Genomic DNA, 23,516 nt, shown 5'->3' with positions numbered 1-23,516 from the left:
CCCTCTATGGGCTTCCAAATATCTCTTTGCCAATTCCACAAGAACTGTCTTAGCGAAAGACTTCTTGACGGGAAAGCTGTAAATCTGGAAGATGATTTCACAGAACACAAAGATGTTTCTCAGAAAGCTTCTTTGTCTTTCTTATCGGAGGATATTTCATTTGGCCCTATTGTCTTCAAAGGGATCCGAAATATCTCTTCTCAGATTCCACAGAAATAAGGCTAGCAAAGAGTTCCACGAAATACAGATGTAACTCTGTGAGATGAATTAACAGAACACTAAGCAGTTTCTCAGGAAGCTTCTTTCCAGATTTCATCCGAGGATATTTTCTTTGTCACCAGAGCCCTCTATGGGCTTCCAAATATCACTTTGCCAATTCCACAAGAACTGTCTTAGCGAAAGGCTTCTTGAGGGGAAAGCTGTAACTCTGTGAGATGATTTCACAGAACACAAAGAAGTTTCTCAGAAAGCTACTTTCTCTTTGTTATCGGAGGATATTTCCTTTGGCCCTATGGTCTTCAAAGGGATCCGAAATATCTGTTCTCAGATTCCACAGAAATAAGGCCAGCAAAGAGATCCACGAAATACAGATGTAACTCTGTGGGATGAATTAACAGAACACTAAGCAGTTTCTCAGGAAGCTTCTTTCCAGATTTCATCTGAGGATATTTCCTTTGTCACCATAGCCCTCTATGGGCTTCCAAATATCACTTTGCCAATTCCACAAGAACTGTCTTAGCGAAAGGCTTCTTGAGGGGAAATCTGTAACTCTGTGAGATGATTTCACAGAACACAAAGAAGTTTCTCAGATAGCTTCTTTCTCTTTGTTATCGGAGGATATTTCCTTTTCCCTATGGTCTTCAAAGGGATCCGAAATATCTGTTCTCAGATTACACATAAACAAGGCCAGGAAAGAGATCCACGAAATACAGATGTAACTCTGTGAGATGAATTAACAGAACACTGAGCAGTTTCTCAGGAAGCTTCTTTCCAGATTTCATCTGTGGATATTTCCTTTTTCAACATAGCCCTCTATGGGATCCAAATATCACTTTGCCAATTCCACAAGAACTGTCTTAGTTAAAGGCTTCTTTAGGGGAAAGCTGTAACTCTGTGAGATGATTTCACAGAACACAAAGAAGTTTCTCAGAAAGCTTCTTTCTCTTTGTTATCGGAGGATATTTCCTTTGGCCCTAAAGTCTTCAAAGGGATCCGAAATATCTGTTCTCAGATTCCACAGAAATAAGGCTAGGAAAGAGATCCACGACATACAGTTGTAACTCTGTGAGATGAATTAACAGAACACTAAGCAGTTTCTCAGGAAGCTTCTTTCCAGATTTCATCTGAGGATATTTCCTTTTTCACCATAGCCCTCTATGGGCTTCCAAATATCACTTTGCCAATTCCACAAGAACTGTCTTAGCGAAAGGTTTCTTGAGGGGAAAGCTGTAACTCTGTGAGATGATTTCACAGAACACAAAGAAGGTTCTCAGAAAGCTTCTTTCTCTTTGTTATCGGAGGATATTTCATTTGGACCTATTGTCTTCAAAGGGATCCGAAATATCTGTTCTCAGATTCCACAGAAATAAGGCTAGCAAAGAGATCCACGAAATTCAGATGTAACTCTGTGAGATGAATTAACAGAACACTAAGCATTTTCTCAGGAAGTTTCTTTCCAGATTTCATCTGAGGATATTTCCTTTTACACCGTAGCCCTCTATGGGCTTCCAAATATCTCTTTGCCAATTCCACAAGAACTGTCTTAGCGAAAGACTTCTTGAGGGGAAAGCTGTAAATCTGGAAGATGATTTCACAGAACACAAAGATGTTTCTCAGAAAGCTTCTTTGTCTTTCTTATCGGAGGATATTTCATTTGGCCCTATTGTCTTCAAAGGGATCCGAAATATCTCTTCTCAGATTCCACAGAAATAAGGCTAGCAAAGAGTTCCAGGAAATACAGATGTAACTCTGTGAGATGAATTAACAGAACTCTAAGCAGTTTCTCAGGAAGCTTCTTTCCAGATTTCATCCGAGGATATTTCCTTTGTCACCAGAGCCCTCTATGGGCTTCCAAATATCACTTTGCCAATTCCACAAGAACTGTCTTAGCGAAAGGCTTCTTGAGGGGAAAGCTGTAACTCTGTGAGATGATTTCACAGAACACAAAGTAGTTTCTCAGAAAGCTTCATTCTCTTTGTTATCGGAGGATATTTCCTTTGGCCCTATGGTCTTCAAAGGGATCCGAAATATCTGTTCACAGATTCCACAGAAATAAGGCTAGCAAAGAGATCCACGAAATACAGATGTAACTCTGTGAGATGAATTAACAGAACACTAAGCAGTTTCTCAGGAAGCTTCTTTCCAGATTTCATCTGAGGATATTTCCTTTTTCACCATAGCCCTTTATGGGCTTCCAAATATCACTTTGCCAATTCCACAAGAACTGTCTTAGCGAAAGGCTTCTTGAGGAGAAAGCTGTAACTCTGTGAGATGATTTCACAGAACACAAAGAAGTTTCTCAGAAAGCTTCTTTCTCTTTGTTATCGGAGGATATTTCCTTTGGCCCTATAGTCTTCAAAGGGATCCGAAATATCTGTTCTCAGATTCCACAGAAATATGGCTAGCAAAGAGATGCACGAAATACAGATGTAACTCTGTGAGTTGAATTAACAGAACACTAAGCAGTTTCTCAGGAAGCTTCTTTCCAGATTTCATCGGAGGATATTTCCTTTGTCACAATAGCCCTCTATGGGCTTCCAAATATCACTTTGCCAATTCCACAAGAACTGTCTCATGGAAAGGCTTCTTGAGACGAAAGCTGTAACTCTGTGAGATGATTTCACAGAACACAAAGAAGTTTCTCAGAAAGCTTCTTTCTCTTTATTATCGGAGGATATTTCCTTTGGCCCTATAGTCTTCAAAGGGATCCGAAATATCTGTTCTCAGATTCCACAGAAACAAGGCCAGGAAAGAGATCCACGAAATACAGATGTAACTCTGTGAGATGAATTAACAGAACACTGAGCAGTTTATCAGGAAGCTTCTTTCCAGATTTCATCTGTGGATATTTCCTTTTTCAACATAGCCCTCTATGGGATCCAAATATCACTTTGCCAATTCCACAAGAACTGTCTTAGTTAAAGGCTTCTTTAGGGGAAAGCTGTAACTCTGTGAGATGATTTCACAGAACACAAAGAAGTTTGTCAGAAAGCATCTTTCTCTTTGTTATCGGAGGATATTTCCTTTGGCCCTATAGTCTTCAAAGGGATCCGAAATATCTGTTCTCAGATTCCACAGAAATAAGGCTAGGAAAGAGATCCACTATATACAGTTGTAACTCTGTGAGAGGAATTAACAGAACACTAAGCACTTTCTCAGGAAGCTTCTTTCCAGATTTCATCTGAGGATATTTCCTTTTTCACCATAGCCCTCTATGGGCTTCCAAATATCACTTTGCCAATTCCACAAGAACTGTCTTAGCGAAAGGCTTCTTGAGGGGAAAGCTGTAACTCTGTGAGATGATTTCAAAGAACACAAAGAAGTTTCTCAGATAGCTTCTTTCTCTTTGTTATCGGAGGATATTTCCTTTTCCCTATGGTCTTCAAAGGGATCCGAAATATCTGTTCTCAGATTACACATACACAAGGCCAGGAAAGAGATCCACGAAATACAGATGTAACTCTATGAGATGAATTAACAGAACACTGAGCAGTTTCTCAGGAAGCTTCTTTCCAGATTTCATCTGTGCATATTTCCTTTTTCAACATAGCCCTCTATGGGATCCAAATATCACTTTGCCAATTCCACAAGAACTGTCTTAGTTAAAGACTTCTTTAGGGGAAAGCTGTAACTCTGTGAGATGATTTCACAGAACACAAAGAAGTTTGTCAGAAAGCTTCTTTCTCTTTGTTATCGGAGGATATTTCCTTTGGCCCTATAGTCTTCAAAGGGATCCGAAATATCTGTTCTCAGATTCCACAGAAATAAGGCTAGGAAAGAGATCCACGACATACAGTTGTAACTCTGTGAGATGAATTAACAGAACACTAAGCAGTTTCTCAGGAAGCTTCTTTCCAGATTTCATCTGAGGATATTTCCTTTTTCACCATAGCCCTCTATGGGCTTCCAAATATCACTTTGCCAATTCCACAAGAACTGTCTTAGCGAAAGGCTTCTTGAGGAGAAAGCTGTAACTCTGTGAGATGATTTCACAGAACACAAAGAAGTTTCTCAGAAAGCTTCTTTCTCTTTGTTATCGGAGGATATTTCCTTTGGCCCTATGGTCTTCAAAGGGATCCGAAATATCTGTTCTCAGATTCCACAGAAATAAGGCCAGCAAAGAGATCCACGAAATACAGATGTAACTCTGTGAGATGAATTAACAGAACACTAAGCAGTTTCTCAGGAAGCTTCTTTGCAGATTTCATATGAGGATATTTCCTTTTTCAGCATAGCCCTCTATGGGCTTCCAAATATCACGTTGCCAATTCCACAAGAACTGTCTTAGCGAAAGGCTTCTTGAGGGGAAAGCTGTAATTCTGTGAGATGATTTCACAGAACACAAAGAAGTTTCTCAGAAAGCTTCTTTCTCTTTGTTATCGGAGGATATTTCCTTTGGCCCTATAATCTTCAAAGGGATCCGAAATATCTGTTCTCAGATTCCACAGAAATAAGGCTAGCAAAGAGATCCACGAAATACAGATGTAACTCTGTGAGATGAATTAACAGAACACTAAGCAGTTTCTCAGGAAGCTTCTTTCCAGATTTCATCTGAGGATATTTCCTTTTTCAACATAGCCCTCTATGGGCTTCCAAATATCACTTTGCCAATTCCACAAGAACTGTCTTACTGAAAGGCTTCTTGAGAGGAAAGCTGTAACTCTGTGAGATGATTTCACAGAACACAAAGAAGTTTCTCAGAAAGCTTCTTTCTCTTTGTTATTGGAGGATATTTCCTTTGGCCCTATGGTCTTCAAAGGGATCCGAAATATCTGTTCTCAGATTCCACAGAAATAAGGCTAGCAAAGAGATCCACGAAATACAGATGTAACTCTGTGAGATGAATTAACAGAACACTAAGCAGTTTCTCAGAGATCTTCTTTCCAGATTTCATCTGAGATATTTCCTTTTTCACCATAGCCCTCTATGGGCTTCCAAATATCACTTTGCCAATTCCACAAGAACTGTTTTAGCGAAAGGCTTCTTGAGGGGAAAGCTGTAACTCTGTGAGATGATTTCACAGAACACAAAGAAGTTTCTCGGAAAGCTTCTTTCAATTTGTTATCGCAGGATATTTCCTTTGGCCCTATAGTCTTCAAAGGGATCCGAAATATCTGTTCTCAGATTCCACAGAAATAAGGCCAGCAAAGAGATCCACGAAATACAGATGTAACTCTGTGAGATGAATTAACAGAACGCTAAGCAGTTTCTCAGGAAGCTTCTTTCCAGATTTCATCTGAGGATATTTCCTTTGTCACCAGAGACCTCTATGGGCTTCCAAATATCACTTTGCCAATTCCACAAGAACTGTCTTAGCGAAAGGCTTCTTGAGGGGAAAGCTGTAACTCTGTGAGATGATTTCAGAGAACACAAAGAAGTTTCTCAGAAAGATTCTTTCTCTTTGTTATCGGAGGATATTTCCTTTGGCCCTATGGTCTACAAAGGGATCCGAAATATCTGTTCTCAGATTCCACAGAAATAAGTCTAGCAAGGAGATCCATGAAATACAGATGTAACTCTGTGAGATGAATTAACAGAACACTAAGCAGTTTCTCAGGAAGCTTCTTTCCAGATTTCATCTGAGGATATTTCCTTTTTCACCATAGCCCTCTATGGGCTTCCAAATATCACTTTGCCAATTCCACAAGAACTGTCGTAGCGAAAGGCTTCTTGAGGGGAAAGCTGTAACTCTGTGAGATGATTTCACAGAACACAAAGAAGTTTCTCAGAAAGCTTCTTTCTCTTTGTTATCGGAGGATATTTCCTTTGGCCCTATGGTCTTCAAAGGGATCCGAAATATCTGTTCTCAGATTCCACAGAAATAAGGCTAGCAAAGAGATCCACGAAATACAGATGTAACTCTGTGAGATGAATTAACAGAACACTAAGCAGTATCTCAGGAAGCTTCTTTCCAGATTTCATCTGAGGATATTTCCTTTTTCACCATAGCCATCTATGGGCTTCCAAATATCACTTTGCCAATTCCACAAGAACTGTCTTAGTGAAAGGCTTCTTGAGGGGAAAGCTGTAACTCTGTGAGATGATTTCACAGAACACAAAGAAGTTTCTCAGAAAGCTTCTTTCTCTTTGTTACCGGAGGATATTTCCTTTGGCCCTATAATCTTCAAAGGGATCCGAAATATCTGTTCTCAGATTCCACAGAAATAAGGCTAGCCAACAGATCCACGAAATACAGATGTAACTATGTGAGATGAATTAACAGAACACTAAGCAGTTTCTCAGGAAGCTTCTTTCCAGATTTCATCTGAGGATATTTCCTTTGTCACCATAGCCCTCTATGGGCTTCCAAATATCACTTTGCCAATTCCAGAAGAACTGTCTTAGCGAAAGGCTTCTTGAGGGGAAAGCTGTAACTCTGTGAGATGATTTCACAGAACACAAAGAAGTTTCTCAGAAAGCTTCTTTCTCTTTGTTATCGGAGGATATTTCCTTTGGCCCTATGGTCTTCAAAGTGATCCGAAATATCTGTTCTCAGATTCCACAGAAATAAGGCTAGCAAAGAGATCCACGAAATACAGATGTAACTCTGTGAGATGAATTAACAGAACACTAAGCAGTTTCTCAGGAAGCTTCTTTCCAGATTTCATTTGAGGATATTTCCTTTTTCACCATAGCCCTCTATGGGCTTCCAAATATCACTTTGCCAATTCCACAAGAATTGTCTTAGCGAAAGGCTTCTTGAGGGGAAAGCTGTAACTCTGTGAGATGATTTCACAGAACACAAAGAAGTTTCTCAGAAAGCTTCTTTCTCTTTGTTACTGGAGGATATTTCCTTTGGCCCTATAATCTTCAAAGGGATCCGAAATATCTGTTCTCAGATTCCACAGAAATAAGGCTAGCAAAGAGATCCACGAAATACAGATGTAACTCTGTGAGATGCATTAACAGAACACTAAGCAGTTTCGCAGGAAGCTTCTTTCCAGATTTCATCTGAGGATATTTCCTTTTTCACCATAGCCCTCTATGGGCTTCCAAATATCACTTTGCCAATTCCACAAGAACTGTCTTAGCGAAAGGTTTCTTGAGGGGAAAGCTGTAACTCTGTGAGATGATTTCACAGAACACAAAGAAGGTTCTCAGAAAGTTTCTTTCTCTTTGTTATCGGAGGATATTTCATTTGGACCTATTGTCTTCAAAGGGATCCGAAATATCTGTTCTCAGATTCCACAGAAATAAGGCTAGCAAAGAGATCCATGAAATACAGATGTAACTCTGTGAGATGAATTAACAGAACACTAAGCATTTTCTCAGGAAGCTTCTTTCCAGATTTCATCTGAGGATATTTTCTTTTTCACCCTAGAACTCTATGGGCTTCCAAATATCACTTTGCCAATTCCACAAGAACTGTCTTAGCGAAAGGCTTCTTGAGGAGAAAGCTGTAACTCTGTGAGATGATTTCACAGAACACAAAGAAGTTTCTGAGAAAGCTTCTTTCTCTTTGTTATCGGAGGATATTTCCTTTGGCCCTATAGTCTTCAAAGGGATCCGAAATATCTGTTCTCAGATTCCACAGAAATAAGGCTAGCAAAGAGATGCACGAAATACAGATGTAACTCTGTGAGTTGAATTAACAGAACACTAAGCAGTTTCTCAGGAAGCTTCTTTCCAGATTTCATCGGAGGATATTTCCTTTGTCACCATAGTCCTCTATGGGCTTCCAAATATCACTTTGCCAATTCCACTAGAACTGTCTCATCGAAAGGCTTCTTCAGACGAAAGCAGTAACTCTGTGAGATGATTTCACAGAACACAAAGAAGTTTCTCAGAAAGCTTCTTTCTCTTTATTATCGGAGGATATTTCCTTTGGCCCTATAGTCTTCAAAGGGATCCGAAATATCTGTTCTCAGATTCCACAGAAACAAGGCCAGGAAAGAGATCCACAAAATACAGATGTAACTCTGTGAGATGAATTAACAGAACACTGAGCAGTTTATCAGGAAGCTTCTTTCCAGATTTCATCTGAGGATATTTCCTTTTTCACCATAGCCCTCTATGGGCTTCAAAATATCACTTTGCCAATTCCACAAGAACTGTCTTAGCGAAAGGCTTCTTGAGGGGAAAGCTTTAACTCTGTGAGATGATTTCACAGAACACAAAGAAGTTTCTCAGAAAGCTTCTTTCTCTTTGTTATCGGAGGATATTTCCTTTGGCCCTATGGTCTTCAAAGGGATCCGAAATATCTGTTCTCAGATTCCACAGAAATAAGGCCAGCAAAGAGATCCACGAAATACAGATGTAACTCTGTGAGATGAATTAACAGAACACTAAGCAGTTTCTCAGAAAGCTTCTTTGCGGATTTCATATGAGGATATTTCCTTTTTCAGCATAGCCCTCTATGGGCTTCCAAATATCACGTTGACAATTCCACAAGAACTGTCTTAGCGAAAGGCTTCTTGAGGGGAAAGCTGTAAGTCTGTGAGATGATTTTACAGAACACAAAGAAGTTTCTCAGAAAGCTTCTTTCTCTTTGTTATCGGAGGATATTTCCTTTGGCCCTAAAGTCTTCAAAGGGATCCGAAATATCTGTTCTCAGATTCCACAGAAATAAGGCTAGCAAAGAGATCCACGAAATACAGATGTAACTCTGTGAGATGAATTAACAGAACACTAAGCAGTTTCTCAGGAAGCTTCTTTCCAGATTTCATCTGAGGTTATTTCCTTTGTCACCATAGCCCTCTATGGGCTTCCAAATATCACTTTGCCAATTCCACAAGAACTGTTTTAGCGAAAGGCTTCTTGAGGGGAAAGCTGTAACTCTGTGAGATGATTTCACAGAACACAAAGAAGTTTCTCAGAAAGCTTCTTTCAACTTGTTATCGCAGGATATTTCCTTTGGCCCTATAGTCTTCAAAGTTATCCGAAATATCTGTTCTCAGATTCCGCAGAAATAAGGCCAGCAAAGAGATCCACGAAATACAGATGTAACTCTGTGAGATGAATTAACAGAACACTAAGCAGTTTCTCAGGAAGCTTCTTTCCAGATTTCATCTGAGGATATTTCCTTTGTCACCAGAGACCTCTATGGGCTTCCAAATATCACTTTGCCAATTCCACAAGAACTGTCTTAGCGAAAGGCTTCTTGAGGGGAAAGCTGTAACTCTGTGAGATGATTTCAGAGAACACAAAGAAGTTTCTCAGAAAGATTCTTTCTCTTTGTTATCGGAGGATATTTCCTTTGGCCCTATGGTCTACAAAGGGATCAGAAATATCTGTTCACAGATTCCACAGAAATAAGGCCAGCAAAGAGATCGACGAAATACAGATGTAACTCTGTGAGATGAATTAACAGAACATTAAGCAGTTTCTCAGGAAGCTTCTTTGCAGATTTCATCTGAGGATATTTCCTTTTTCACCATAGCCCTCTAAGGGCTTCCAAATATCACTTTGCCAATTCCACAAGAACTGTCTTAGCGAAAGGCTTCTTGAGGCGAAAGCTGTAATTCTGTGAGATGATTTCACAGAACACAAAGAAGTTTCTCAGAAAGCTTCTTTCTCTTTGTTATCGGAAGATATTTCCTTTAGCCCTATAATCTTCAAAAGGATCCGAAATATCTGTTCTCAGATTCCACAGAAATAAGGCTAACAAAGAGATCCACGAAATACAGATGTAACTCTCTGAGATGAATTAACAGAACACTAAGCAGTTTCTCAGGAAGCTTCTTTGAAGATTTCATCTGAGGATATTTCCTTTTACACCGTAGCCCTCTATGGGCTTCCAAATATCTCTTTGCCAATTCCACAAGAACTGTCTTAGCGAAAGCCTTCTTGAGGGGAAAGCTGTAAATCTGGAAGATGATTTCACAGAACACAAAGAAGTTTCTCAGAAAGCTTCTTTGTCTTTCTTATCGGAGGATATTTCATTTGGCCCTATTGTCTTCAAAGGGATCCGAAATATCTCTTCTCAGATTCCACAGAAATAAGGCTAGCAAAGAGTTCCACGAAATACAGATGTAACTCTGTTAGATGAATTAACAGAACACTAAGCAGTTTCTCAGGAAGCTTCTTTCCAGATTTCATCTGAGGATATTTCCTTTGTCACCAGAGCCCTCTATGGGCTTCCAAATATCACTTTGCCAATTCCACAAGAACTGTCTTAGCGAAAGGCTTCTTGAGGGGAAAGCTGTAACTCTGTGAGATGATTTCACAGAACACAAAGAAGTTTATCCGAAAGCTTCTTTCAATTTGTTATCGCAGGATATTTCCTTTGGCCCTATAGTCTTCAAAGGGATCCGAAATATCTGTTCTCAGATTCCACAGAAATAAGGCCAGCAAAGAGATCCACGAAATACAGATGTAACTCTGTGAGATGAATTAACAAAACACTAAGCAGTTTCTCAGGAAGCTTCTTTCCAGATTTCATCTGAGGATATTTCCTTTGTCACCAGAGACCTCTATGGGCTTCCAAATATCACTTTGCCAATTCCACAAGAACTGTCTTAGCGAAAGGCTTCTTTAGGGGAAAGCTGTAACTTTGTGAGATGATTTCAGAGAACACAAAGAAGTTTCTCAGAAAGATTCTTTCTCTTTGTTATCGGAGGATATTTCCTTTGGCCCTATGGTCTACAAAGGGATCCGAAATATCTGTTCACAGATTCCACAGAAATAAGGCCAGCAAAGAGATCGACGAAATACAGATGTAACTCTGTGAGATGAATTAACAGAACATTAAGCAGTTTCTCAGGAAGCTTCTTTGCAGATTTCATCTGAGGATATTTCCTTTTTCACCATAGCCCTCTAAGGGCTTCCAAATATCACTTTGCCAATTCCACAAGAACTGTCTTAGCGAAAGGCTTCTTGAGGGGAAAGCTGTAATTCTGTGAGATGATTTCACAGAACACAAAGAAGTTTCTCAGAAAGCTTCTTTCTCTTTGTTATCGGAAGATATTTCCTTTAGCCCTATAATCTTCAAAAGGATCCGAAATATCTGTTCTCAGATTCCACAGAAATAAGGCTAGCAAAGAGATCCACAAAATACAGATGTAACTCTCTGAGATGAATTAACAGAACACTAAGCAGTTTCTCAGGAAGCTTCTTTGAAGATTTCATCTGAGGATATTTCCTTTTACACCGTAGCCCTCTATGGGCTTCCAAATATCTCTTTGCCAATTCCACAAGAACTGTCTTAGCGAAAGACTTCTTGAGGGGAAAGCTGTAAATCTGGAAGATGATTTCACAGAACACAAAGAAGTTTCTCAGAAAGCTTCTTTGTCTTTCTTATCGGAGGATATTTCATTTGGCCCTATTGTCTTCAAAGGGATCCGAAATATCTCTTCTCAGATTCCAAAGAAATAAGGCTAGCAAAGAGTTCCACGAAATACAGATGTAACTCTGTGAGATGAATTAACAGAACACTAAGCAGTTTCTCAGGAAGCTTCTTTCCAGATTTCATCTGAGGATATTTCCTTTGTCACCAGAGCCCTCTATGGGCTTCCAAATATCACTTTGCCAATTCCACAAGAACTGTCTTAGGGAAAGGCTTCTTGAGGGGAAAGCTGTAACTCTGTGAGATGATTTCACAGAACACAAAGAAGTTTCTCCGAAAGCTTCTTTCTCTTTGTTATCGGAGGATATTTCCTTTGGCCCTATGGTCTTCAAAGGGATCCGAAATATCTGTTCACAGATTCCACAGAAATAAGGCTAGCAAAGAGATCCACGAAATACAGATGTAACTCTGTGAGATGAATTAACAGAACACTAAGCAGTTTCTCAGGAAGCTTCTTTCCAGATTTCATCTGAGGATATTTCCTTTTTCAACATAGCCCTCAATGGGCTTCCAAATATCACTTTGCCAATTCCACAAGAACTGTCTTAGCGAAAGGCTTCTTGAGGGGAAAGCTGTAACTCTGTGAGACGATTTCACAGAACACAAAGAAGTTTGTGAGAAAGCTTCTTTCTCTTTGTTATCGGAGTATATTTCCTTTGTCCCTATATTCTTCAAAGGGATCCGAAATACCTGTTCTCAGATTCCACAGAAATAAGGCCAGCAAAGAGACCCACGAAATACAGATATAACTCAGTGAGATGAATTAACAGAACACTAAGCAGTTTCTCAGGAAGCTTCTTTCCAGATTTCATCTGAGGATATTTCCTTTTTCACCATAGCCCTCTATGGGCTTCCAAATATCACTTTGCCAATTCCACAAGAATTGTCTTAGCGAAAGGCTTCTTGAGTGGAAAGCTGTAACTCTGTGAGACGATTTCACAGAACACAAAGAAGTTTGTGAGAAAGCTTCTTTCTCTTTGTTATCGGAGTATATTTCCTTTGTCCCTATATTCTTCAAAGGGATCCGAAATACCTGTTCTCAGATTCCACAGAAATAAGGCCAGCAAAGAGATCCACGAAATACAGATGTAACTCTGTGAGATGAATTAACAGAACATTAAGCAGTTTCTCAGGAAGTTTCTTTGCAGATTTCATCTGAGGATATTTCCTTTTTCACCATAGCCCTCTATGGGCTTCCAAATATCACTTTGCCAATTCCACAAGAACTGTCTTAGCGAAAGGCTTCTTGAGGGGAAAGCTGTAATTCTGTGAGATGATTTCACAGAACACAAAGAAGTTTCTCAGAAAGCTTCTTTCTCTTTGTTATCGGAAGATATTTCCTTTAGCCCTAAAGTCTTCAAAGGGATCCGAAATATCTGTTCTCAGATTCCACAGAAATAAGGCTAGCAAAGAGATCCACGAAATACAGATGTAACTCTGTGAGGTGAATTAACAGAACACTAAGCAGTTTCTCAGGAAGCTTCTTTCCAGATTTCATCTGAGGATATTTCCTTTTTCACCATAGCCTTCTATGGGCTTCCAAATATCACTTTGCCAATTCCACAAGTACTGTTTTAGCGAAAGGCTTCTTGAGGGGAAAGCTGTAACTCTGTGAGATGATTTCACAGAACACAAAGAAGTTTCTCAAAAAGCTTCTTTCTCTTTGTTATCGGTGGATATTTCCTTTGTCCCTATAGTCTTCAAAGGGATCCGAAATATCTGTTCTCAGATTCCACAGAAATAAGGCTAGGAAAGAGATCTACGAAATACAGATGTAACTCTGTGAGATGAATTAACAGAACACTAAGCAGTTTCTCAGGAAGCTTCTTTCCAGATTTCATCTGAGGATATTTCCTTTTTCACCATAGCAATCTATGGGCTTCCAAATATCACTTTGCCAATTCCACAAGAACTGTCTTAGCGAAAGGCTTCTTGAGGGGAAAGCTGTAACTCTGTGAGATGATTTCACAGAACACAAAGAAGTTTCTCAGAAAGCTTCTTTCTCTTTGTTATCGGGAGATATTTCCTTTGGCCCTATGGTCTTCAAAGGGATCAGAAATATCTGTTCTCAGATTCCACAGAAATAAGGCTAGCAAAAAGATCCACGAAATACAGATGTAACTCTGTGAGATGAATTAACAGAACACTAAGCATTTTCTCAGGAAGCTGCTTTCCAGATTTCATCTGAGGATATTTCCTTTTACACCGTATCCCTCTATGGGCTTCCAAATATCACTTTGCCAATTCCACAAGAACTGTCTTAGCGAAAGACTTCTTGAGGGGAAAGCTGTAAATCTGGAAGTTGATTTCACAGAACACAAAGATGTTTCTCAGAAAGCTTCTTTGTCTTTCTTATCGGAGGGTATTTCATTTGGCCCTATTGTCTTCAAAGGGATCCGAAATATCTCTTCTCAGATTCCACAGAAATAAGGCTAGCAAAGAGTTCCACGAAATACAGATGTAACTCTGTGAGATGAATTAACAGAACACTAAGCAGTTTCTCAGGAAGCTTCTTTCCAGATTTCATCTGAGGATATTTCCTTTTTCACCATAGCCCTCTATAGGCTTCCAAATATCACTTTGCCAATTACACAAGAATTGTCTTAGCGAAAGGCTTCTTGAGGGGAAAGCTGTAACTCTGTGAGACGATTTCACAGAACACAAAGAAGTTTGTGAGAAAGCTTCTTTCTCTTTGTTATCGGAGTATATTTCCTTTGTCCCTATATTCTTCAAAGGGATCTGAAATATCTGTTCTCAGATTCCACAGAAATAAGGCTAGGAAAGAGATCCACGAAATACACGTGTAACTCAGTGAGATGAATTAACAGAACACTAAGCAGTTTCTCATGAAGCTTCTTTCCAGATTTCATCTGAGGATATTTCCTTTTTCACCATAGACCTCTATGGGCTTCCAAATATCACTTTGCCAATTCCACAAGAACTGTCTTAGCGAAAGGCTTCTTGAGGGGAAAGCTGTGAGATGATTTCACAGAACACAAAGAAGTTTCTCAGAAAGCTTCTTTCTCTTTGTTATCGAAGGATATTTCCTTTGGTCCTATGGTCTTCAAAGGGATCCGAAATATCTGTTCTCAGATTCCACAGAAATAAGGCTAGCAAAGAGATCCACGAAATACAGATATAACTCTGTGAGATGAATTAACAGAACACTAAGCAGTTTCTCAGGAAGCTTCTTTGCAGATTTCATTTGAGGATATTTCCTTTTTCACCATTGCTCTCCATTGGCTTCCAAATATCACTTTGCCAGTTCCACAAGAACTGTCTCATCGAAAGGCTTCTTGAAGCGAAAGCCGTAATTCTGTGAGATGATTTCACAGAACACAAAGAAGTTTCTCAGAAAGCTTCTTTCTCTTTGTTATCGGAGGATATTTCCTGTGGCCCTATAGTCTTCAAAGGGATCCGAAATATCTGTTCTCAGATTCCACAGAAATAAGTGCAGCGAAGAGATCCAAGAAATACAGATGTAACTCTGTGAGATGAATTAACAGAACACTGAGCAGTTTCTCAGGAAGCTTCTTTCCAGATTTCATCTGAGGATATTTCCTTTTACAACATAGCCCTCTATGGGCTTCCAAATATCACTTTGCCAATTCCACAAGAACTGTCTTACTGAAAGGCTTCTTGAGGGGAAAGCTGTAACTCTGTGAGATGATTTCACAGAACACAAAGAAGTTTCTCAGAAAGCTTCTTTCTCTTTGTTATTGGAGGATATTTCCTTTGGCCCTATAGTCTTCAAAGGGATCCGAAATATCTGTTCTCAGATTCCACAGAAATAAGTCTAGGAAAGAGATCTACGAAATACAGATGTAACTCTGTGAGATGAATTAACAGAACACTAAGCAGTTTCTCAGGAAGCTTCTTTCCAGATTTCATCTGAGGATATTTCCTTTTTCACCGTAGCAATCTATGGGCTTCCAAATATCACTTTGCCAATTCCACAAGAACTGTCGTAGCGAAAGGCTTCTTGAGGGGAAAGCAGTAATTCTGTGAGATGATTTCACAGAACACAAAGAAGTTTCTCAGAAAGCTTCTTTCTCTTTGTTATCGGGAGGTATTTCCTTTGGCCCTATGGTCTTCAAAGGGATCAGAAATATCTGTTCTCAGATTCCACAGAAATAAGGCTAGCAAAAAGATCCACGAAATACAGATGTAACTCTGTGAGATGAATTAACAGAACACTAAGCATTTTCTCAGGAAGCTGCTTTCCAGATTTCATCTGAGGATATTTCCTTTTACACCGTATCCCTCTATGGGCTTCCAAATATCACTTTGCCAATTCCACAAGAACTGTCTTAGCGAAAGACTTCTTGAGGGGAAAGCTGTAAATCTGGAAGTTGATTTCACAGAACACAAAGATGTTTCTCAGAAAGCTTCTTTGTCTTTCTTATCGGAGGGTATTTCATTTGGCCCTATTGTCTTCAAAGGGATCCGAAATATCTCTTCTCAGATTCCACAGAAATAAGGCTAGCAAAGAGTTCCACGAAATACAGATGTAACTCTGTGAGATGAATTAACAGAACACTAAGCAGTTTCTCAGGAAGCTTCTTTCCAGATTTCATCTGAGGATATTTCCTTTTTCACCATAGCCCTCTATAGGCTTCCAAATATCACTTTGCCAATTCCACAAGAATTGTCTTAGCGAAAGGCTTCTTGAGGGGAAAGCTGTAACTCTGTGAGACGATTTCACAGAACACAAAGAAGTTTGTGAGAAAGCTTCTTTCTCTTTGTTATCGGAGTATATTTCCTTTGTCCCTATATTCTTCAAAGGGATCCGAAATACCTGTTCTCAGATTCCACAGAAATAAGGCTAGCAAAGAGATCCACGAAATACAGATGTAACTCAGTGAGATGAATTAACAGAACACTAAGCAGTTTCTCAGGAAGCTTCTTTCCAGATTTCATCTGAGCATATTTCCTTTTTCACCATAGCCCTCTATGGACTTCCAAATATCACTTTGCCAATTCCACAAGAATTGTCTTCGCGAAAGGCTTTTGAGGGGAAAGCTGTAACTCTGTGAGATGATTTCACAGAACACAAAGAAGTTTCTCAGAAAGCTACTTTATCTTTGTTATCGGAAGATATTTCCTTTGGCCCTATGGTCTTCAAAGGGATCCGAAATATCTGTTCTCAGATTCCACAGAAATAAGGCTAGAAAAGAGATCCACTAAATACAGATGTAACTCTGTGAGATGAATTAACAGAACACTAAGCAGTTTCTCAGAGATCTTCTTTCCAGATTTCATCTGAGATATTTCCTTTTTCACCATAGCCCTGTATGGGCTTCAAAATATCACTTTGCAAATTCCACAAGAACTGTTTAGCGAAAGGCTACTTGAGGGGAAAGCTGTAACTCTGTGAGAAGATTTCACAGAACACAAAGAAGTTTCTCAGAAAGCTTCTTTCTCGTTGTTATCGCAGGATATTTCCATTGGCCCTATAGTCTTCAAAGGGATCCGAAATATGTGTTCTCAGATTCCACAGAAATAAGGCCAGCAAAGAGATCCACGAAATACAGATGTAAATCTGTGAGATGAATTAACAGAACACTGAGCAGTTTCTCAGGAAGCTTCTTTCCAGATTTCATCTGAGGATATTTCCTTTTTCAACATAGCCCTCTATGGGCTTCCAAACATCACTTTGCCAATTCCACAAGAACTGTCTTTGCGAAAGGCTTCTTGAGAGAAAGCTGTAACTCTGTGAGATGATTTCACACAATACAAAGAAGTTTCTCAGAAAGCTTCTTTCTCTTTGTTATCGGAGGATATTTCCTGTGGCCCTATTGTCTTCAAAGGGATCCGAAATATCTGTTCTCAGATTCCACAGAAATAAGGCTTGGAAAGAGATCCACGACATACAGATGTAACTCTGTGAGAGGAATTAACAGAACACTAAGCAGTTTCTCAGGAAGCTTCTTTCCAGATTTCATCTGAGGATATTTCCTTTTTCACCATAGCCCTCTATGGGCTTCCAAATATCACTTTGCCAATTCCACAAGAACTGTCTTAGCGAAAGGCTTCTTGAGGGGAAAGCTGTAACTCTGTGAGATGATTTCACAGAACACAAAGAAGTTTCTCAGAAAGCTTCTTTCTCTTTGTTATCGGGAGATATTTACTTTGGCCCTATGGTCTTCAAAGGGATCCGAAATATCTGTTCTCAGATTCCACAGAAATAAGGCTAGCAAAAAGATCCACGAAATACAGATGTAACTCTGTGAGATGAATTAACAGAACACTAAGCATTTTCTCAGGAAGCTGCTTTCCAGATTTCATCTGAGGATATTTCCTTTTACACCGTATCCCTCTATGGGCTTCCAAATATCACTTTGCCAATTCCAAAAGAACTGTCTTAGCGAAAGGCTTCTTGAGGGGAGAGCTCTAAATCTATGAGATGATTTCACAGAACACACAGAAGTTTCTCAGAAAGCTTCTTTCTCTTTGTTATCGGAAGATGTTTCCTTTGGCCCTATAGTCTTCAAAGGGATCTGAAATATCTCTTCTCAGATTCCACAGAAATAAGGCTAGGAAAGAGATCCACGAAATACAGGTGTAACTCAGTGAGATGAATTAACAGAACACTAAGCAGTTTCTCATGAAGCTTCTTTCCAGATTTCATCTGAGGATATTTCCTTTTTCACCATAGCCCTCTATGGGTTTCCAAATACCACTTTGCCAATTCCACAAGAACTGTCTTAGCGAAAGGCTTCTTGAGTGGAAAGCTGTAACTCGGTGAGATGATATCACAGAACACAAAGAAGGTTCTCAGAAAGCTTCTTTCTCTTTGTTATTGGAGGATATTTCATTTGGCCCTATTGTCTTCAAAGGTATCCGAAATATCTGTTCTCAGATTCCACAGAAATAAGGCTAGCAACGAGATCCACGAAATATAGATGTAACTCTGTGAGATGAATTAACAGAACACTAAGCAGTTTCTCAGTAAGCTTCTTTCCAGATTTCATCTGAGGGTATTTCCTTTGTCACCATAGCCCTCTATGGACTTCCAAATATCACTTTGCCAATTCCACAAGAACTGACTTAGCGAAAGGCTTCTTGAGGGGAAAGCTGTAATTCTGTGAGATGATTTCACAGAACAAAAAGAAGTTTCTCAGAAAGCTTCTTTCTCTTTGTTATCAAAGGATATTTCCTTTGGTCCTATGGTCTTCAAAGGGATCCGAAATATCTGTTCTCAGATTCCACAGAAATAAGGCTAGCAAAGAGATCCACGAAATACAGATGTAACTCTGTGAGATGAATTAACAGAACACTAAGCAGTTTCTCAGGAAGCTTCTTTGCAGATTTCATTTGAGAATATTTCCTTTTTCACCATTGCTCTCCATTGGCTTCCAAATATCACTTTGCCAGTTCCACAAGAACTGTCTCATCGAAAGGCTTCTTGAACCGAAAGCTGTATCTCTGTGAGATGATTTCACAGAACACAAAGAAGTTTCTCAGAAAGCTTCTTTCTCTTTGTTATCGGAGGATATTTCCTGTGGCCCTATAGTCTTCAAAGGGATCCGAAATATCTGTACTCAGATTCCACAGAAAAAAGTCCAGCGAAGAGATCCACGAAATACAGATATAACTCTGTGAGATGAATTAACAGAACACTGAGCAGTTTCTCAGGAAGCTTCTTTCCAGATTTCATCTGAGGATATTTCCTTTTACAACATAGCCCTCTATGGGCTTCCAAATATCACTTTGCCAATTCCACAAGAACTGTCTTAGTGAAAGGCTAATTGAGGGGAAAGCTGTAACTCTGTGAGATGATTTCACAGAACACAAAGAAGTTTCTCAGAAAGCTTCTTTCTCTTTGTTATTGGAGGATATTTCCTTTGGCCCTATACTCTTCAAAGGGATCCTAAATATCTGTTCTCAGATTCCACAGAAATAAGGCTAGCAAAGATATCCACGAAATACAGATGTAACTCTGTGAGATGAATTAAAAGAACACTAAGCAGTTTCTCAGAGATCTTCTTTCCAGATTTCATCTGAGATATTTCCTTTTTCACCATAGCCCTGTATGGGCTTCCAAATATCACTTTGCCAATTCCACAAGAACTGTTTAGCGAAAGGCTACTTGAGGTGAAAGCTGTAACTCTGTGAGAAGATTTCAAAGACACAAAGAAGTTTCTCAGAAAGCTTCTTTCTCGTTGTTATCGCAGGATATTTCCTTTGGCCCTATAGTCTTCAAAGGGATCCGAAATAAGTGTTCTCAGATTCCACAGAAATAAGGCCAGCAAAGAGATCCACGAAATACAGATGTAAATCTGTGAGATGAATTAACGGAACACTGAGCAGTTTCTCAGGAAGCTTCTTTCCAGATTTCATCTGAGGATATATCCTTTTTCAACATAGCCCTCTATGGGCTCCCAAATATCACTTTGCCAATTCCACAAGAACTGTCTTTGCGAAAGGCTTCTTGAGAGAAAGTTGTAACTCTGTGAGACGATTTCACAGAACACAAAGAAGTTTCTCAGAAAGCTTCTTTCTCTTTGTTATCGGAGGATATTTCCTGTGGCCCTATAGTCTTCAAAGGGATCCGAAATATCTGTTCTCAGATTCCACAGAAATAAGGCTAGGAAAGAGATCCACGACATACAGTTGTAACTCTGTGAGAGGAATTAACAGAACACTAAGCAGTTTCTCAGGAAGCTTCTTTCCAGATTTCATCTGAGGATATTTCCTTTTTCACCATAGCCCTCTATGGGCTTCCAAATATCACTTTGCCAATTCCACAAGAACTGTCTTAGCGAAAGGCTTCTTGAGGGGAAAGCTGTAACTCTGTGAGATGATTTCACAGAACACAAAGAAGTTTCTCAGAAATCTTCTTTCTCTTTGTTATCGGGAGATATTTCCTTTGGCCCTGTGGTCTTCAAAGGGATCTGAAATATCTGTTCTCAGATTCCACAGAAATAAGGCTAGCAAAAAGATCCACGAAATACAGATGTAACTCTGTGAGATGAATTAACAGAACACTAAGCATTTTCTCAGGAAGCTGCTTTCCAGATTTCATCTGAGGATATTTCCTTTTACACCGTATCCCTCTATGGGCTTCCAAATATCACTTTGCCAATTCCAAAAGAACTGTCTTAGCGAAAGGCTTCCTGAGGGGAAAGCTCTAAATCTATGAGATGATTTCACAGAACACAAAGAAGTTTCTCAGAAAGCTTCTTTCACTTTTTTATCGGAGGATATTTCCTTTGGGCCTATGGTCTTCAAAGGGATCCGAAATATCTGTTCTCAGATTCCACAGAAATAAGGCTAGCAAAGAGATCCACGAAATACAGATGTAACTCTGTGAGATGAATTAACAAAACACTAAGCAGTTTCTCAGGAAGCTTCTTTCCAGATTTCATCTGAGGATATTTCCTTTGTCACCAGAGACCTCTATGGGCTTCCAAATATCACTTTGCCAATTCCACAAGAACTGTCTTAGCGAAAGGCTTCTTTAGGGGAAAGCTGTAACTTTGTGAGATGATTTCAGAGAACACAAAGAAGTTTCTCAGAAAGATTCTTTCTCTTTGTTATCGGAGGATATTTCCTTTGGCCCTATGGTCTACAAAGGGATCCGAAATATCTGTTCACAGATTCCACAGAAATAAGGCCAGCAAAGAGATCGACGAAATACAGATGTAACTCTGTGAGATGAATTAACAGAACATTAAGCAGTTTCTCAGGAAGCTTCTTTGCAGATTTCATCTGAGGATATTTCCTTTTTCACCATAGCCCTCTAAGGGCTTCCAAATATCACTTTGCCAATTCCACAAGAACTGTCTTAGCGAAAGGCTTCTTGAGGGGAAAGCTGTAATTCTGTGAGATGATTTCACAGAACACAAAGAAGTTTCTCAGAAAGCTTCTTTCTCTTTGTTATCGGAAGATATTTCCTTTAGCCCTAAAGTCTTCAAAGGGATCCGAAATATCTGTTCTCAGATTCCACAGAAATAAGGCTAGCAAAGAGATCCACGAAATACAGATGTAACTCTGTGAGGTGAATTAACAGAACACTAAGCAGTTTCTCAGGAAGCTTCTTTCCAGATTTCATCTGAGGATATTTCCTTTTTCACCATAGCCCTCTATGGGCTTCCAAATATCACTTTGCCAATTCCACAAGTACTGTTTTAGCGAAAGGCTTCTTGAGGGGAAAGCTGTAACTCTGTGAGATGATTTCACAGAACACAAAGAAGTTTCTCAAAAAGCTTCTTTCTCTTTGTTATCGGTGGATATTTCCTTTGTCCCTATAGTCTTCAAAGGGATCCGAAATATCTGTTCTCAGATTCCACAGAAATAAGGCTAGGAAAGAGATCTACGAAATACAGATGTAACTCTGTGAGATGAATTAACAGAACACTAAGCAGTTTCTCAGGAAGCTTCTTTCCAGATTTCATCTGAGGATATTTCCTTTTTCACCATAGCAATCTATGGGCTTCCAAATATCACTTTGCCAATTCCACAAGAACTGTCTTAGCGAAAGGCTTCTTGAGGGGAAAGCTGTAACTCTGTGAGATGATTTCACAGAACACAAAGAAGTTTCTCAGAAAGCTTCTTTCTCTTTGTTATCGGGAGATATTTACTTTGGCCCTATGGTCTTCAAAGGGATCAGAAATATCTGTTCTCAGATTCCACAGAAATAAGGCTAGCAAAAAGATCCACGAAATACAGATGTAACTCTGTGAGATGAATTAACAGAACACTAAGCATTTTCTCAGGAAGCTGCTTTCCAGATTTCATCTGAGGATATTTCCTTTTACACCGTATCCCTCTATGGGCTTCCAAATATCACTTTGCCAATTCCACAAGAACTGTCTTAGCGAAAGACTTCTTGAGGGGAAAGCTGTAAATCTGGAAGTTGATTTCACAGAACACAAAGATGTTTCTCAGAAAGCTTCTTTGTCTTTCTTATCGGAGGGTATTTCATTTGGCCCTATTGTCTTCAAAGGGATCCGAAATATCTCTTCTCAGATTCCACAGAAATAAGGCTAGCAAAGAGTTCCACGAAATACAGATGTAACTCTGTGAGATGAATTAACAGAACACTAAGCAGTTTCTCAGGAAGCTTCTTTCCTGATTTCATCTGAGGATATTTCCTTTTTCACCATAGCCCTCTATAGGCTTCCAAATATCACTTTGCCAATTACACAAGAATTGTCTTAGCGAAAGGCTTCTTGAGGGGAAAGCTGTAACTCTGTGAGACGATTTCACAGAACACAAAGAAGTTTGTGAGAAAGCTTCTTTCTCTTTGTTATCGGAGTATATTTCCTTTGTCCCTATATTCTTCAAAGGGATCTGAAATATCTGTTCTCAGATTCCACAGAAATAAGGCTAGGAAAGAGATCCACGAAATACACGTGTAACTCAGTGAGATGAATTAACAGAACACTAAGCAGTTTCTCATGAAGCTTCTTTCCAGATTTCATCTGAGGATATTTCCTTTTTCACCATAGACCTCTATGGGCTTCCAAATATCACTTTGCCAATTCCACAAGAACTGTCTTAGCGAAAGGCTTCTTGAGGGGAAAGCTGTGAGATGATTTCACAGAACACAAAGAAGTTTCTCAGAAAGCTTCTTTCTCTTTGTTATCGAAGGATATTTCCTTTGGTCCTATGGTCTTCAAAGGGATCCGAAATATCTGTTCTCAGATTCCACAGAAATAAGGCTAGCAAAGAGATCCACGAAATACAGATATAACTCTGTGAGATGAATTAACAGAACACTAAGCAGTTTCTCAGGAAGCTTCTTTGCAGATTTCATTTGAGGATATTTCCTTTTTCACCATTGCTCTCCATTGGCTTCCAAATATCACTTTGCCAGTTCCACAAGAACTGTCTCATCGAAAGGCTTCTTGAAGCGAAAGCCGTAATTCTGTGAGATGATTTCACAGAACACAAAGAAGTTTCTCAGAAAGCTTCTTTCTCTTTGTTATCGGAGGATATTTCCTGTGGCCCTATAGTCTTCAAAGGGATCCGAAATATCTGTTCTCAGATTCCACAGAAATAAGTC

This window comes from Macaca nemestrina, chromosome 14 (genome assembly GCF_043159975.1).
Source record: "Macaca nemestrina isolate mMacNem1 chromosome 14, mMacNem.hap1, whole genome shotgun sequence".
Taxonomy (NCBI): Eukaryota; Metazoa; Chordata; class Mammalia; order Primates; family Cercopithecidae; genus Macaca; species Macaca nemestrina.
Note: the sequence above shows the minus strand (reverse complement) of the source record.